The sequence below is a fragment of the Microcaecilia unicolor genome, chromosome 5 (assembly GCF_901765095.1).
Source record: "Microcaecilia unicolor chromosome 5, aMicUni1.1, whole genome shotgun sequence".
In the NCBI taxonomy this organism is placed as follows: Eukaryota; Metazoa; Chordata; class Amphibia; order Gymnophiona; family Siphonopidae; genus Microcaecilia; species Microcaecilia unicolor.
Window position 1 is genome coordinate 146,046,563 of NC_044035.1, and position 15,520 is coordinate 146,062,082.

At 41.5% G+C, this 15,520-nt stretch overlaps 1 protein-coding gene across 1 annotated transcript in view; it reads left to right on the plus strand.

Moving 5' to 3' along the window:
* The first annotated feature begins 274 nt into the window (after nt 1–274).
* MYOZ1 (myozenin 1) overlaps nt 275–15,520 on the plus strand; it is an 86,239-nt gene continuing 70,993 nt past the window's right edge. Inside the window, exon 1 of the mRNA XM_030203401.1 lies at nt 275–423. The gene's annotated coding sequence lies outside the window, so the exon portion shown is untranslated. The remainder of the gene's footprint in view (nt 424–15,520) is intronic.

Below are 15,520 nucleotides of genomic sequence, written 5' to 3' on the forward strand. Positions count from 1 at the left end.
AACAAAACTGAGATGTTGGTGTGCCTCTGAATCTTTGGAAGGCAGTCCTCTGATAAGAAGAGAGATGTTTTTTAACATGTGCAACTCTTGTTAGCTAATAAAATGTAGTGTATAAAAATCTAAGCACCTAACTCTACTACTTAACATTGCTCATGTCTTGCTAAGATTTATTTTTCCTTTTCTGTTCTGAGCTGTTGCTATCTGAGACCCCCCACACTCCTTTTACTATTAATAAACTCCAGGATGCCTCTGCAAGCAACCTTCAGGAGTCAAATTTTGCTGCATTTTGCATCAGCACTTTGTACTGTGCAGACTCCCCTTTCACCAACTCCTTCTTCTGGGACCCTAAACTATAGCCCACATTACACACAGGAATCTTCTCCAGGCTGATCTCTCTGACCACCCCCAGATCTCTGCACTAAGGTAAGTGCTTTTCTGTTATTGGAGCCATGAGCTGGGATATTAACATAGAAGAACTGGAGATGAGGAAAGAAGAGATTATTGGGGGGGGGGGGGGATACAAAATAAAAAAGGTGAACATGATTTTATAATCTTGATAAAACAGTTTAACCTCAAACATAGTGCAGTCATATTCTGCTGAGGTTGCACAATAGCCCCAAGCAGGAGATGTACTCAGGGTCTGTGTTCCGGAATGCTGCCTGGGTAACCAGAGCCCTCCTCTGAGTTTCTGGCTTGCAGCTCTCTGCCAGGGACTTCTCCAGGCTCCGATGATATTCCTCTTTTCTCACACACTTACAGTTGTCTTTTATTTCCCTCCAAAATGAAGATTTTGATGAGACTTGAAATGCAAATCATTTCTCTTCTCATTGGGGTGAAGTTTCATGGGTTCAAGGTTTGAAAAAAATAGGCGTCTTTTGCCATTAAAAACTCCCATGCCTTTTGGAACCATGTTCTTGAGAGATCCTGGAATATAAATTGTATTGGCTGACACAGTGAAATTGACCAGAGGAGGGTGTTGATACCCTTTGTCTTTGTCAAATGGCCTCTCTGCAGTCTGGCTCCATCACCCTTGTCCTAAAAATTTGCCTTCCCCCCCCCATAGCCCCAGGCCCAGCCCAAGTATGAACCCAGCTTTTTTTCCAGCCTCCCCATCCCCAGCTGTCACTCTCGTCTCCTCTTCCTCCCTCCATGTCCCCAGTTGTCAATTTCAAACCCCCTTCGTTCACCTCTGTCCCCACCCATCACTCTTGGCCTCCCCTTCCTCCCTTTCTCCTTTCCCCAACCAGCACTATCAGCTTCCTCTCTCACTCCCTGTCCTAGTCATCACTCGGAACCCCCTTCCTCCATACCTATCTCCAGCCACCACTCTTTCTCAACCCCCCCCCCCCCCCCATTTCCCTGTCCTCATCAGTCAGTCTCAAAACTGTCCACCCCAACCCCAAGCCTCAGCAGTCATTATCATTGTGAGGCTGGCTTCCTTCCTGCTTCCAGTTCAGCCTGTGGTCCTTCCTCTGGTGCAGCCCTTTTCCCTCTACAGCTTCTGTAGTGTGACTCTCATAAACTTGCCATTATGGCACCTGCTTATGTTCCTTCCCTTATGTTCCCTAATCCAATGCAGTGTACACGTGCACACTGCCCACTAGTGACAGACAGTTTGCACCTTCTGCCTCTATTATGCATATATAGTTTATGCAGGAGCACAGCATCAAGTAGTGCATTTTCTCATTACAGTAAGCTCAGATTATGGCCCTGAATATGTTAGTTTGTGGGACATACTTCAGAGTTCTGAGGGGTGTACAGTATTGGTCCTCGAGGGTTATCAGCAAGTCTAGTTTTCAACATAACCAAAATATGTCAGTTAACTGTAAGATACAGCTCCATCATGCAAATAACTCTCGTGAGTTTTTATTGTGTATATTATAATGGACTGCATTTGGGGAAAAACTGATTCAGTTCTGTTTTGTTAATAAATTTCCCAAAATAATGTTGCTTCTACAGTATATGCTAGACTATAATGACAGGGAATGTAGATATGGGAAAGAGAGAAATGTATTATACTAGAAAATACTATATCTTTTGGATCAAATAGCTTTCTGCAATAAGGGAATACATTTACAGTAATACCTCGGTTTTCGTTGACTTCGGTTATTGTTGGTTTCAGTTTTCGTCAATTTTTTCCACAAAAACCTTGTCTTGGATTTCATTGGCATGCCCATGTGACCTCGCTGCTAATTTTGCGAAAACGCATTCTCCTGCTCAGTGTGGTATTGTTTCTCATTATGTGGGCATCACCCCGCGTGTCTAGCCAAACAATTCCATTGCTTTCTAGTGTTTTTATTCATATGGAAATAATTGCCTCGGTTTCGGATTTCGCCGATTGTTTTCGGACGGATTATCGACGAAAACCGAGGTATCATTGTATTTGCTCTTACCGTTGTCAGTAGTAGCTCCAGGTGAGTTACATTCAGGTTCACTGGGTATTTCAAATCTAATGTTGTATCTGAGGCAATGGAGGTAAATGACTTACCCAAGATCACAAGGAGCAGTAGTTGGATTTGAACTAGGTACCTGTGGATGTCAAGACCAGTACTCTAACCACTAGGCTACTCCTCCATGCTACTGTGGGATCAGATTTAAATAAATCTGCCACTGAATGAAGGAAATTGTACCACATAGGAATTACCTAAAGACATATGTGATCTGTCAAGATCACATAGGCACCTTTGGTTGAAAAAGAGACCCAGTTGTCTGAAAATCTCATGACCAACATCACTGGATCATGCATTGATCTATTTACAAAATAGCAAATGGACAACAATCCTGTTTTCTCCAGGACCAACACAAGTGCTAGAACTCTTTTAAAAAATGAATCTGAAAAAAGACTTCTGTCAATTATATATTGCAAAAAGAAACCTTGCAGCTTTGTGTTACTATTACCGGAAAGTTTTGAGCTTGCACTTGCCCATTGCTGGTGATATATTACTGGGCAGTTGCTCAATCAGAAGTGCACATAACTTTATAAGGCTGTTGCTAAGAAGTAGGCACAGAGGAAGGGTGTTATAAGGAAGGGCTGACAGAAACCAAGTGGAGCTCAGGCATTGGGGCACAATTGTATAGAACAAAAAGAGCAGCAAAGCGGAGAGGTTACCCATTTATCAGAAAGGGGATTTTTTTTATAGTGGAACACACAGATTTCAATGTATGGCAACAGGCTTAAGAAACAACTGATTTCCAAACTGTTTCAAGAAAAGATGGCTCACTGACACCTCATGCAAACAGAGTTTATTATAAGAACACCAGCTGAGCCAAGTAAAATGTCACAAGGAAGTGGTATAGTATTAAGTGCATTAGTCATTGGAGACTTCAATATAAAAGTAACTGCTACGGATTAATGTCACAGGAGTATGGTGAAACTGTAAAAAGCATTCTTCTACACCTGAAATTGCTCCCATGGATGTTGTGCAATGACAAACGTCCTTAAAAAGATCATTATTTTTCACTGGAAGGATCCTCACTGAGCTTGTAAAGGAAAGAACAGAGAGGTTTAAGTGGCACAGCTAACAAATGACATTTTTGCATAATTCAAATTGCAGTTGAAACAAGCATTTGGCTCCTTGTTTTTCATTCTGCTTTCAATGTAATTCCTGGGGACATATTAGTGTTTGCAGCTATTTGTAGGTGTCCCCTGCTTAGTTACATGCTCTGTTATGAATCTAAGCATAAATAAGTGATGCCATGCTAATCCTTATTTAAATTAACAGCTGTTACTATGTCCTCCAGTTTAAGTATTACAAGGTTCCCTGCAGTTTACAGTGGAACAGTCCAACTACCATTTCACAGCACATATTGACTCTGCCAGAGGGATGGTGAAAGGGGGTGTGAGTGTGTGGGTAAACTTGAAAGATTTTTAAAATGCAAGTTTGTCCCTAAAAAGGTGTCTAATTATCATCACCAAAAAGCCTTATAGAATATATAGTAAATGAAAAAAAAGGTAAAATAAAGGAGACCTAGAAATAAGATCTAAAATGGAATTATAAAGCCAAAAAGGCAATATAATTTTGAGTTCTCTAGATCAGTGCTTTTCTACCCTGTCCTCAGGGCACACCCATCCAGTCAGGTTTTCAGGATATCCACAATATTTACATATATACATGAGATAGATTCGCATGCACATTTATTATGGATATCCTGAAAATTGAACTGGCTGGGTGTATTCCAAGGATTGGGTTGAGAACTAATGCTCTAGACAGCAATACTCTACCCAATATTCAAAACCATTTAACTGGCCAAGAGTGGCATTTGGCCGGTTAAATGGTACTTAGCCAGCTATCAGCGAATTTTCAGCGTGACATGGCTGGCCATGACCCACTGAAAATTTGAGGTTAGCAGCTGGCAGATAGCTGGTTATATCATGCAATATAACTATCTGCTGATTTCTAGCATGAGTTTGGTGGCCATGTTTGGCCATGTGAATACCTAGAAATTCTTTGGCCGATTCCAGCTTAACTGGCCAGTGCTGAATATCGGCTTGGTCTTAACTGACCAAGCCGATATTCAGCACTGGCCAGTTAAGCTGGAATCGGCCAAAGAATTTCTAGGTATTCACATGGCCAAACATGGCCACCAAACTCATGCTAGAAATCGGATATTCAATGCCAATAAATAAACCAGATATTCAATGCCAATCATGCTAGAAATTGGATATTCAATGCCAATAAATTAACCAGATATTCAATGCCAATCATTGGAAACGGCCCAGCATTGAATATCTGGGCTCTGTGAAGACTGCATGAGGTAGCCCAGCTACCTCCTACAGTCTGAATATCGGCCCCACTGAGCCTGTTTGGAAGAAGAAAGAACCCATCGGCACTTCCCAAAATGTTCTTATAAGCGTAATTTTCTTTATTTAAAAAGAAGCTCCTATAAACAAATGTTCATATATCAAGAATTCTATAAATGTTACCTATTTTTTTTTTAATATTTTTGGAGGGGATGTGTCACAGGTGGAAATTGGGCTATCCCTTGTTATCCAGCTAGCATGTTAGGATTAGCACATGCTAATTGGATAACATAGAGTTGACACGTGAGCACTTACCACTTCCTAAACAGGAGGTGGTAAATTCTCCCGCGTTAATTTTTTCTATGTACCGCACTGTGAGAGAGTGAATGGTATAGCGGCAGATGTTCCTAGTAACACTCCCTCACTGAGGTTTCAGTTTAGCCACCTTATGACAGGTGGCACTAAACCTGCTGTGTCAGAGGCTGAGTCAGAGGAGTGGGGCACAGGCAAGGAGGTGGTTAAATTCCCTGAGCCAGAACAGTTCAGAGAGGTACTGAAGCAAGAAGTTTCCCAGGGTGAGACCTTGAAGCAAGAGGTCTCTAGAAGGGAAGGATCCTTCCAGCATGTCCTGTTCGCTATAGTACCTGGGGAGGGTCTGGGGAAGTGGAGTGGCCTTCAGTGGACATTTTTACCCCTGAGGTTGTGTGAAGAAGAGATTCCAGTAAGGCAGGAGAAACTCCTTGGAACCTAAGTTAAGAGACTCTGAGAAGTGACTGCTTAACCTGTGAGAGCTGTGTCTGGGACAAGCTACAGGGGCCCTAATTCATGCGGGGAAGCAGTGTATGGTGAAGTGTGAAACCTGTTGGGGACAGAGTACAAGAATTGCATTTGAAAGACTTTACTGAGAGTGCAGAACCTGTGGAGAAACAAGCCTCTTTATTTTTCCCTTTGTATAGAAATAAAGCTTTTCTTTTGATCTTTTCACTACCTGTTATCTGTATTTTATGAAGATTCCAAGCCTTCTGGTCACTCACGTGACCACATGCACACTAATGGAAACATTAGCGTACAACCTGCAAATAAAAAAAAGAAAAACTCCTTTAAAAATGCTACCTTAAATCTGGGTTTAGTGTACAGGAAAGTCCCACATTAAAACATGTTAAGCCACACTTTAGTAAAAGGCCCCTTAAGTCCCTATTCACTAAACTGCATTACTGCAATAGTGCATGCTACGCATAATGCTGAGACTTGGTGGGCTATAAGTCATTTATTTACAATGCTTGATATACTGCAACATATCCGACAATCAGTGGCGTAGCAAGGGCGGGGCGGTGGGGGCGGTCCGCCCCGGGTGTCCGCGGGTGGGGGTGCTCCGTCGCGTCTCTCTCCTGCCACCGCCTGCCTTTTTTTTTGTTTTTAAATCCGTGCAGCCACGCAGGCAGCGCTTCGCTTCTGCCCTGTGTGTGCTGTGAAAGAAATAAATCGTCAGCGCTGGCTTCGGGGCTTCCCTCGATGTTCCGCCCTCGAGGAAATAGGAAGTTACCTCACAAGAGGGCGGGACATCGATGGAAGGCCCGAAGCCAGCGCTGGCGATTTACTTCTTTCACAGCATCACACACAGGGCAGACGTGAAGCGCTGCCTGCGTGGCTGCATGGATTTAAAAACAAACAAAAAAAAGGCAGGCGGTGGCAGGAGAAGAGGGCTCTGTGGCTTCAATGGAGGGGGGACGGGACTAGGTCAGGGGGGGAGCTCAGAGGGGAGAAGGGGATTGGAGAGGGGGTGGGGGAGTTCAGAGGGGAGAATGGGGATTGGAGAGGGTGGGGGTGCTCAGAGGGGAGAATGGGGATTGGAGAGGGGGTGGGGGAGTTCAGAGGAGGGGTGCTCATAGGGGAGAAGGGGATTGGAGAGGGTGGGGGTGCTCAGAGGTGAGAAGGGGACTGGGGAGGGAAGTGCTCATGGGAGAAGGGGTCTGAAACTGGAACTGGGGGCTAAAAAGGGGCAGGGGCTGAAACTGTGGAGACTGGGGGCTTTAAAGGGGACAGGGAGAACTGGCTGGGGCTGAAGCTCGGGACTGGTGAGAGAAAAGGGCTGGGGTTGAAACTAGGGGCTGAAAAGGGGACAGGGAGAAATGGCTGGGGGCTGAAGCCCAGGACTGATGGGAGAAAAGGGCTGAGGACTGGTGGGATAGTGGGGCTGAAAAGGGTGGTAGGTGGGAGATGTGGGCTGGAACTGGAACTAGGTGCAGGTGGAAAGAGGGGGCTGAAAAGAGGGGGCAGAGAGAGGGGACAGACCCTGGATGGAAGGGGAGAGCGTGAGGAAGGGCAGACCCTGGATGGATGGGAGAGGGAGGGCAGACGGATCGAAGGGGCAGAGAGAAAGGACAGATGGTGGGTGGAAGGGGGAGAGAGAAAGAGGGCAGATGGTGGATGGAAGGGGCAGAGAGAGAAGGCAGACACTGGAAGGAAGGGACATTAGAGAGGGCAGACACTGGATTTCAGAGAAAGAGCGAAGTCAGATGCTGGATGGAAGGAAGACAGTGAAAAGAAGATGAGGAAAGCAGAAACCAGAGACAACAAACTGTAAATAAAATATATATTTTTTATTTTTTTGCTTTAGGGTATAGTATTGTATCTGTGTTTATGTGTTAATAAATGTTTATAAATAGAACATATAAATAAGGTAATCATTTTATTGGACTAATTTTTAATACATTTTGACTTAACTTTCAGAGAACAAAACCCCCTTCCTCAGGTCAGGATAGGATACTATAACAGCACTATACTGTATTGACCTGAGGAAGGAGGTTTTGGCCTCTGAAAGCTAAATGTATTAGTCCAATAAAATGGTATTTTATTTTCTATATTTGTTTTATTTCTATTTGTTAATTTGTAAAGTGATCGGATTTGTTAGTTTTTTCAAATTTTATATTTTGCACAGTACTAGGGGACATTTTCTGTTTCTGTGGTGTTGCATTGTATGTAGAGTCTGGCATCGGGGGTTCAGTTTAACTTTTGTCTAAATAGAAAGTTTATGATTACTTATTCTATAGTGGATTAGGTGTATCTGTGTTTGTGAAAAAGACATGGCTTTCGGTTGGCATTGACTGTGCAGGATCGACGATCTGTACTAATCTGTCTGTTTTCGTTTTACAATAGGTGAATTGATGTTCTAGTGCTCACTGTAGTGTTTAAGATGCTTGTGTGACTTGTAGAAATGACTGCTTATGGTATGGTAGAATTGCGCTATAGGTCCTGAGTGTTTTGTATTCTCGGTATGCCTAGTACTGGATTTGGGGGGGGGGGGGTGTTAAAAAATGACCGGCCCCGGGTGTCAACTACCCTAGCTACGCCACTGCCGACAATGGCATCTATACAGTGTACAATAAAAAGAAAGAGAACTACAACAAGGCAGGAATGGGGGGAAGAGAGCGGGAAGAGGAATCAGACAGTAAAGAAAAGTATTAGATGGGTGGGAGGCCAAAAGCCTCATAGAACAGATAGGTCTTAAGAAGAGATTTAAAATTATGAAAAGAGGTTTTCAGTCCTGAGGTGAGGAGGGACAGCATTCCGCAACTTTGGTCCAATGTAGCTGAAGGCCTTTTCACAGGAAATGGTGAGGTGAAAAGAAGAAAGAGAAGGGAGGGTGAGTAAATTATGGCTGGCAGATCAGAGAGAATGACCTGGGGAATAAGCAATCAAAAGATTATTGATTTAGGCAAGAACAGAGAGGAGGTGGCCTTTGAAAACAAGAACCAAAATTCTAAATTTGATCATAAAAGAAAGGGGAAGCCAGTGCTCGAAAACCAAGAGGGGGTGACAAGGCCAAAATGGTGTGCCCAGTGGAGCAATTTAACAGCAGTGGACTGGATAATGTGGAGGCATTTCAGGGAATGGAGGGAGAGGCCAGCATAGAGCGAGTTACAGTCGTCAAGACGTAAGATAATCAAAGCCAGGAGAAGAGTATGGATAAGATCAGAAAAAAAGAGAGAACAGAGAGATTGGATTTGATGAAGTGCAAAGAAGGATGCACGAACAACAGCATCAATTTTGTCCTGTATATTGTCTTGACTAGATTGTAAGCTTTAAGGAAAAGGAAGTGCTAGAGAAATAATAAATAATAGTAGTATTATGTTTGTTAATGTAGGGTATGGGGGAGGAGCCAGGACCAAAAATAGTTTTTTACTATTAGGTATGGTCTTAAAAGTGACTCTCCTTCATACATATTTTGGTGTGAGGTCTGTCACATGATTTATTTTTTTCACTGTAAATTGGTAGAAAAACTGTTTCAGAGGAGCAGAGCAATATGACTGATAGCATAGTTTGAGCTTCACCTGTTTTCCTCAGGAGGAGTAGCCTAATGGGTAGTGCAATGGCCTGAGAACCAGGGGAACTGGGTTAGATTCCCACTGCAACGCCTTGTGAGTCTGGGCAAGTCACTTAACCCTCTATTGCCCCAGGTACAAAATAAGTACTTGCATATAATATGTAAATCACTTTGAAACCACAGAAAGGCAGTATATCAAATCCCATCCCCTTTCCCTTTCCCTTATGGGTAAAAAAAGAAAAGCAGCCAAGAAGGTAAGGAAGAACCTCCGGCTGCACCTACCTTGGGTCCCATTGATCATCATGTGCTACACTCAAGTTTGGCTGAGATGCTTGGAAGTTGACCACTGACAGTGCCTGAGAAGCCATTAAGGGCAGTTCCCTTGGTCCTTGAAACGAGTTTGAGCCCATACAATAGACAACCCCCGCCCCCCAATCTTGCATCAGAAAGATCTGAAGAGACCAGCATTACTGGCACTCCAACTTTTGCCGGAGCCCTTGACATCGGCCCTGGAGACCAGGCAGTTCTGGGTCACAGAGACTTTGCTCCTCCCAGTGCTGTTGGGGGAGAGCTTAGTTTGGAGTCTGGAGAAGGGATCATGGAGGAGACAATGCTGTTGTTTGAATTTGCCCTTCAGCATTCTTCTGTAATGTTCCTTGATTAGATATGGACTGCAGTTGAAGGATTCAGTAAGCTACTGTCCTTACAATTCACATTTATTAATAAGCAGAATCTGAACTTAAGTCAAAATTATCAGTACATGATCAAGAGTTTTAAAAAATCTTTGAATGTTTTCAGTTTTCTGAGATAAAGATGATTCTGCTCTTCAGCACAATGCTGCAATTATTAAGGATAATACTCTGATTCATAATAAATTACAGACAATTGAGAACATCTTGCAAAACAGAAATCTTTGAATGATAAATTTTCACAAGGTTCCAAACATATCTCCTAGAGAAATGTTAAGGAAATACTTTGTGGAAATATTAAAAATGTCAAATTCTTCTCTGCCAAAAGTTATTAAAGCTTATTATATACCAGTATGCAGTATAGATAAATTGCCAATAAGGACATAATGAAAAAAACTTTGAGTGCATAGAGAATACGGGACAAGAGCAATAGATCCATATTATGAAAACTAACTGATGAGACATGTGTTTACTGATCTTGATCTTGTTATGCAAATCTGTACTCAAAAATGTTAGTAAATATATGATGGGAACAAGGATAACTTATTGGGTTGTTGATTTGTTATCTGAAAATATCAAACCCAGCTAACGCCAATATGAATATGTACACTGAAATGTGTCATGTTAAAGGATGCAGTACTATGAATAATTGACAATGGAGCTCATTTTCAAAAAAGAAAAACGTCTAAAAAGTGGCATAAAGCAGCATTTGGACGTTTTTCTCACAAATCAAATCAATATTTTCAAAACAAATTTTTAGATGTTTTTCTATAAAGTCCAATATCTAGACGATTAGGAGATTCTGAGCACAGAGCATAGGTCTGTCCCAACTAAATATGCAATTTTAAGATAAAGATATCATTAATATAAAGATATCATTAATATAAAGAGGAAAGGCCTCAAGAAGCCCCCAGCATAAATTGGCTGAAAACCGAGTAGTGTAGTGGTCAGTGCAGTGCTTCATGGTTTGGGAGACTCAGGTCCCTATCTCCCTCTACCTGTCACATTTGTGGTGGAAACTGTGAGCCCCCTCCAAAACGCACCAGAAACCCACTGTACCCACATATAGGTGTCCCCTTCACCTATAAGGGCTATTGTAGTGGTGTACAGTTGGGGGTAGTGGGTTTTGGGGGGTTCAGCAGACAAAATAAGGGAGCAACGGTAAGATGTGTATCTGGGATCATGTTTTTGAAGTCCACTGCAGTGCCCCCTTGGATGCCCCATTTATCTCCTGGGATGTCTGTGGGACCAGTCTACTAAAAATGCTGGTTTTATTTATTTATTTATTTATTTGTTACATTTGTATCCCACATTTTCCCACATATTTGCAGGCTCAATGTGGCTTACATAATACCGTAAAGGCATTTGCCAAGTCCGGTAGGGGACAAGTACAAAAGATTTTATAATGGGATAGAGAAGATAAGATACATCCTCCTACATCCCAATGGCTTGATTTTGTGTATTTCACACTTTGACATTTTTAATTTGAAAATGGACCAAAAAAAACCCGTCCAGATCACAAAACCTTTTTTTGAAAATGACCTTCTTTTCTATTCAGATTTTGGACATTTTGAGTGAAACGTCCAAAGTCAGACTTAGACGTCATATTGAAAAAGCCCCTCCATGCCTATCATGCTCTGTGCATATACTATTCGAAAGGTTATGAGTTAAAAAATCTCCATGCCTCATTTAAAAAAAGAGCTCCATTTTGAAAAAAAATGCAATTCTTAGACAGAATGTCGATAACGTACAGAGGGTTATATATGTCAAATTGCTGTGGTCAGACAATGCATCATTATAAACAGACTACTAGTGGTGTGCAATCTTGATAAACATTGCCAAAGAGGCATATTGATAATAAAACAAAATGTAAAAAAACAGCAGCAGTATTGTTGGAAAGAAAACTAATGCTAAAAATGGAAGGGCTTGCTGATCCGAAAATTGAAAAAGCTTACAAAAATACAGTAAAAGCTTAAAGGTAAATATGGTCTAAGGATGATGCTGTGATTAACTTAACAAAGAGTTCGAATTGTTTGATGTCTACACCATCACATAGTATACACTGAAAGATTGCGTTTTCTATTTAAATAATAGGGTTACATAGGCAAAACTATATGCAAACCTCCGATAATGTATAGTGATATGCACAATAGTAAAAAAACAAATCCAAAATATAAATAAACATAATACTACTACTACTTATCATTTCTATAGCGCTACTAGGTGTACGCAGCGCTGTACACTTTAACATGAAAAAAAGGACCCGGGGATGATGCTAGTATAGAACTGTATGGTCAGTCTGAATATTAAAATAGGCCAATCTAAAGATTTAAACGTCTATTGATAAGAATGGCATATCGCCTAAAGAAACAAAAGCGACCCCGAGTGAAGTAAAAAAAAATGTGAAAAAGTTTTTTTTTTACCTTGAAAAAGACCATACATAAAGTATAGAAGATCTGTGCGTCCTCTAATAGTGTGGCTTATGAACCAAGTAAAGCAAACACAGCGGAGGTGACACGAACAATGATGCAAAAACAAAACGTCCAATAGAATCAAAGAGTTCACATCAGAAGCTTTATTCAAAGTAAAACGGACTCGACACAGATCATGTTTCAACCACAGAAGCCTGCTTCAGGAGTCCATTGGATGTTTTGTTTTTGCATCATCATTCGTGTCACCCCCGCTGTATTTGCTTGGTTTGGATTTCCTGTGCGGAAGTCTTTTGTTCTTCTGTGTTTGTCGATTATGAACCAAGTAAAAATGTACTGTGGTCAGGGTATCATCTTTTAAAAGTTCAAAATGGTGCCAAAACTGCCAAAAATGACATATAGAGAGACAATGATATAATTTCCTCAGTATGAACAGTGGTGTAATGAAAACAGAACAAAGTAATAAAACTAGTGGTGTAGTAATATAAGGTAACTTCTTCCGGCTTTGGAGAGATATAAAACTAAAACTAGATGTAGGATGGAAATAAAAAGAATATATTCAAAAATATGCAAAACATGAAAAACAAAACCCTATTTGAAACTTACAAATAATAAAAGAATGTTCAAAGTGGCATGATCCTCAATTATACAAATAAATGAACTAACAGCTGTGTGTATATATAGAAGAGAAATAGACTGCTGTTCTCATTGCACTTATAAAGGAACACTGCGAAAAAAACTTAAAGGCATGTATACAGTAATCGTATGCTGTCTCATCCACAGCGAACTCATGAGTGAACTAAAAAAACGATAAGGACCACTGATTTATGTGGCTATGTGTAGAAATGTATTGCATTAGGCATCAAAGAACAAGGGGGAGAAATAGTATATGTATCAGGCTAATGATAACATACGTTATACAGACATAAAAATTAAGAAACAAGGGGGCCTTTTACTAAGGAGCGCTGAAAAATGCCTTGCGGTAGTGTAGGCATGGGTTTTGGGCACGTGCCAATCCATTTTTCAGCGCGCCTGTAAAAAAGGCATTTAAAAAATGTTTTGCCTGAAATGGATGCAGCAAAATCAAAATTGCTGCACGTCCATTTTGGGTCTGCAACCTTACCGCCAGCCATTGACCTAGCAGTAAATTCTCATGCGGTAACTGGGTGGCAATGATCAATGTGTGCCAAATGCCACTTGGTGCGCGTCCGATGCGCACGTTTGAAATTTTTCGGTTTCGCATATCAGACGCATGCCAAAAATGAAATTACCGCAAGAGCCACATGGTAGCCATGCTGTAACTCCATTTTGGTGCACGTTGGGCATGCGTAGATGCCTACATGGCTCACAGGCTCATTTTTGAAAGAGATGGACGATCATCTTTCAACATAAATCGGAACATGGACGTCCATCTCCCAGAGACATCCAAATTGGTATAATCGAAACCTGAATTTGGACATTTCCAACTGCAGTCCGTGCAAGGACGTCCAAATTTCAAGGGGGCGTCCCGGAGGAGTAGTGAAGGCGGGACTTGGGCATGCCTAACACTTGGACATCTTTGAGCCAAAATCAAAAAAAGCAGGGACGTCCTAAAGTAAAACTTGGACGTTTTCAACCGGACGTGTTTTTTTAATGAATAAGGCACCAAAAGGTGCCCGAAATGACCAGATGACCACCAGAGGGAATCGTGGATGACCTCCCGTTACTCTCCCAGTTGTCACTAATCCCCTCCCGACCTCAAAAAACATTTTTCAAAATATTTCGTGCCAGCCTCAGATGTCATACTCAGGTCCATGACAGCGCATGCAGGTCCTGGGAGCAGTTTTAGTGGGTGCAGTGCACTTCAGACAGGCGGACCCAGGCCCATACCCCCCCTACCTGTTACGTTTGTGGAGAAAACAGCGAGCCCTCCAAAACCCACCACAAACCCACTGTACCATCATCTAGGTGCCATCACCCGTAAGGGCTATGGTAGTGGTGTACAGTTGGGGGTAGTGGGTGTTGGGGGGCTCAGCACACACAGTAAGGGAGCTATGTACCTGGGAGCAATTTCTGAAGTCCACTGCAGTGCCCTCTAGGGTGCCCGGTTGGTGTCCTGGCATGTCAGGGGGACTAGTGCACTACAAATGCTGGCTCCTCCCATGTCCAAATGGCTTGCATTTTGGACGTTTTTGACATAGACATCTTTGGTTTTGAAAATCGCCAAAAGTCGAAGACGTTCATGTCTAAGGATGTCCATTTCTAAGGACGTCCAAATCCAAGGACGTCCTTGGCATTTTCAAAACGAAAGATGGATGTCCATCTTTTTTCGAAAATACGGTCCATCCACCCCCCCCCCCCCCCCGAATTTGGATGTTTTACAAAGACGTCCAAATCCCAACTTGGATGTTTCTTTCTAAAATGCCCCTCCATGTAAAAGGGCCCCCAAATGTGGTATAACAAAAGAATGCATAAATCTTTATGCCTTAAAACTCAGCCAAAAGTAGAATGAGAATGAAACAGAAAAATAGTAAAGAAACTAAAAAATAGCAGTGTTTGGACTTTGAGCAAAATCATAACTTAAAAGAAAATCTTTTAGATAAGATATGATTGCACAATAAGCAAGGGTATATATATCTAATAAAGATGTGTGATGAATTATAACATATGCCCTGGTGAATGTGTTATTGAAGAACAGGAAAACAAATCTGTTATGCCCATATACATACTTACTGAAGTTAAACACACCAAATTTTAAGAAGTATGGTGAACTGGAAGCATAGGTTAGTACAAAAAATGTTAAAGGTGTTGAAAATGACGTGAATCATAACTGGATGAGTGTATCTTTGATATCTGACCTGTGTATTGTTTTTACAGAAAAGGACAAAAATCTATTTCACTGTTTAACCCTGAGGGAGTAAGAGTATTTAAATCAAAGATAGATTTTTGTTCCTCCCAGAAAATTTGTAGGTTCCAAAGAGTAGGGGTATATGTTAGCTCATAAATTCTCAGCAGTATTTTTCATAAGAGAAATACACACGTATTTTTGTTTTGTATATTCAACAAAGTGTGCCCAGGGAAAAAAAGCATAAGAATACTTTTTAGGCATGCACACAGTTATATAATTTGCTCCCATAATTTACTGCTGTACAAATACTACCAAGTTCATCAATGGGCAAAAACAACACTTGAAAACAGATTCATTTAAAAAAAAACCTCTAGAATTAAGTCGGAGTATTGTCCAGAAATTCAGATATAGATTTGGGTCGTCATCTAAGCGGTTGATCAACAAATAAATTTGAACTTCCTTCTACTGCTTCTACTTGGCTTGTTTCTACCCAGAAGAAACTTTTTAGCT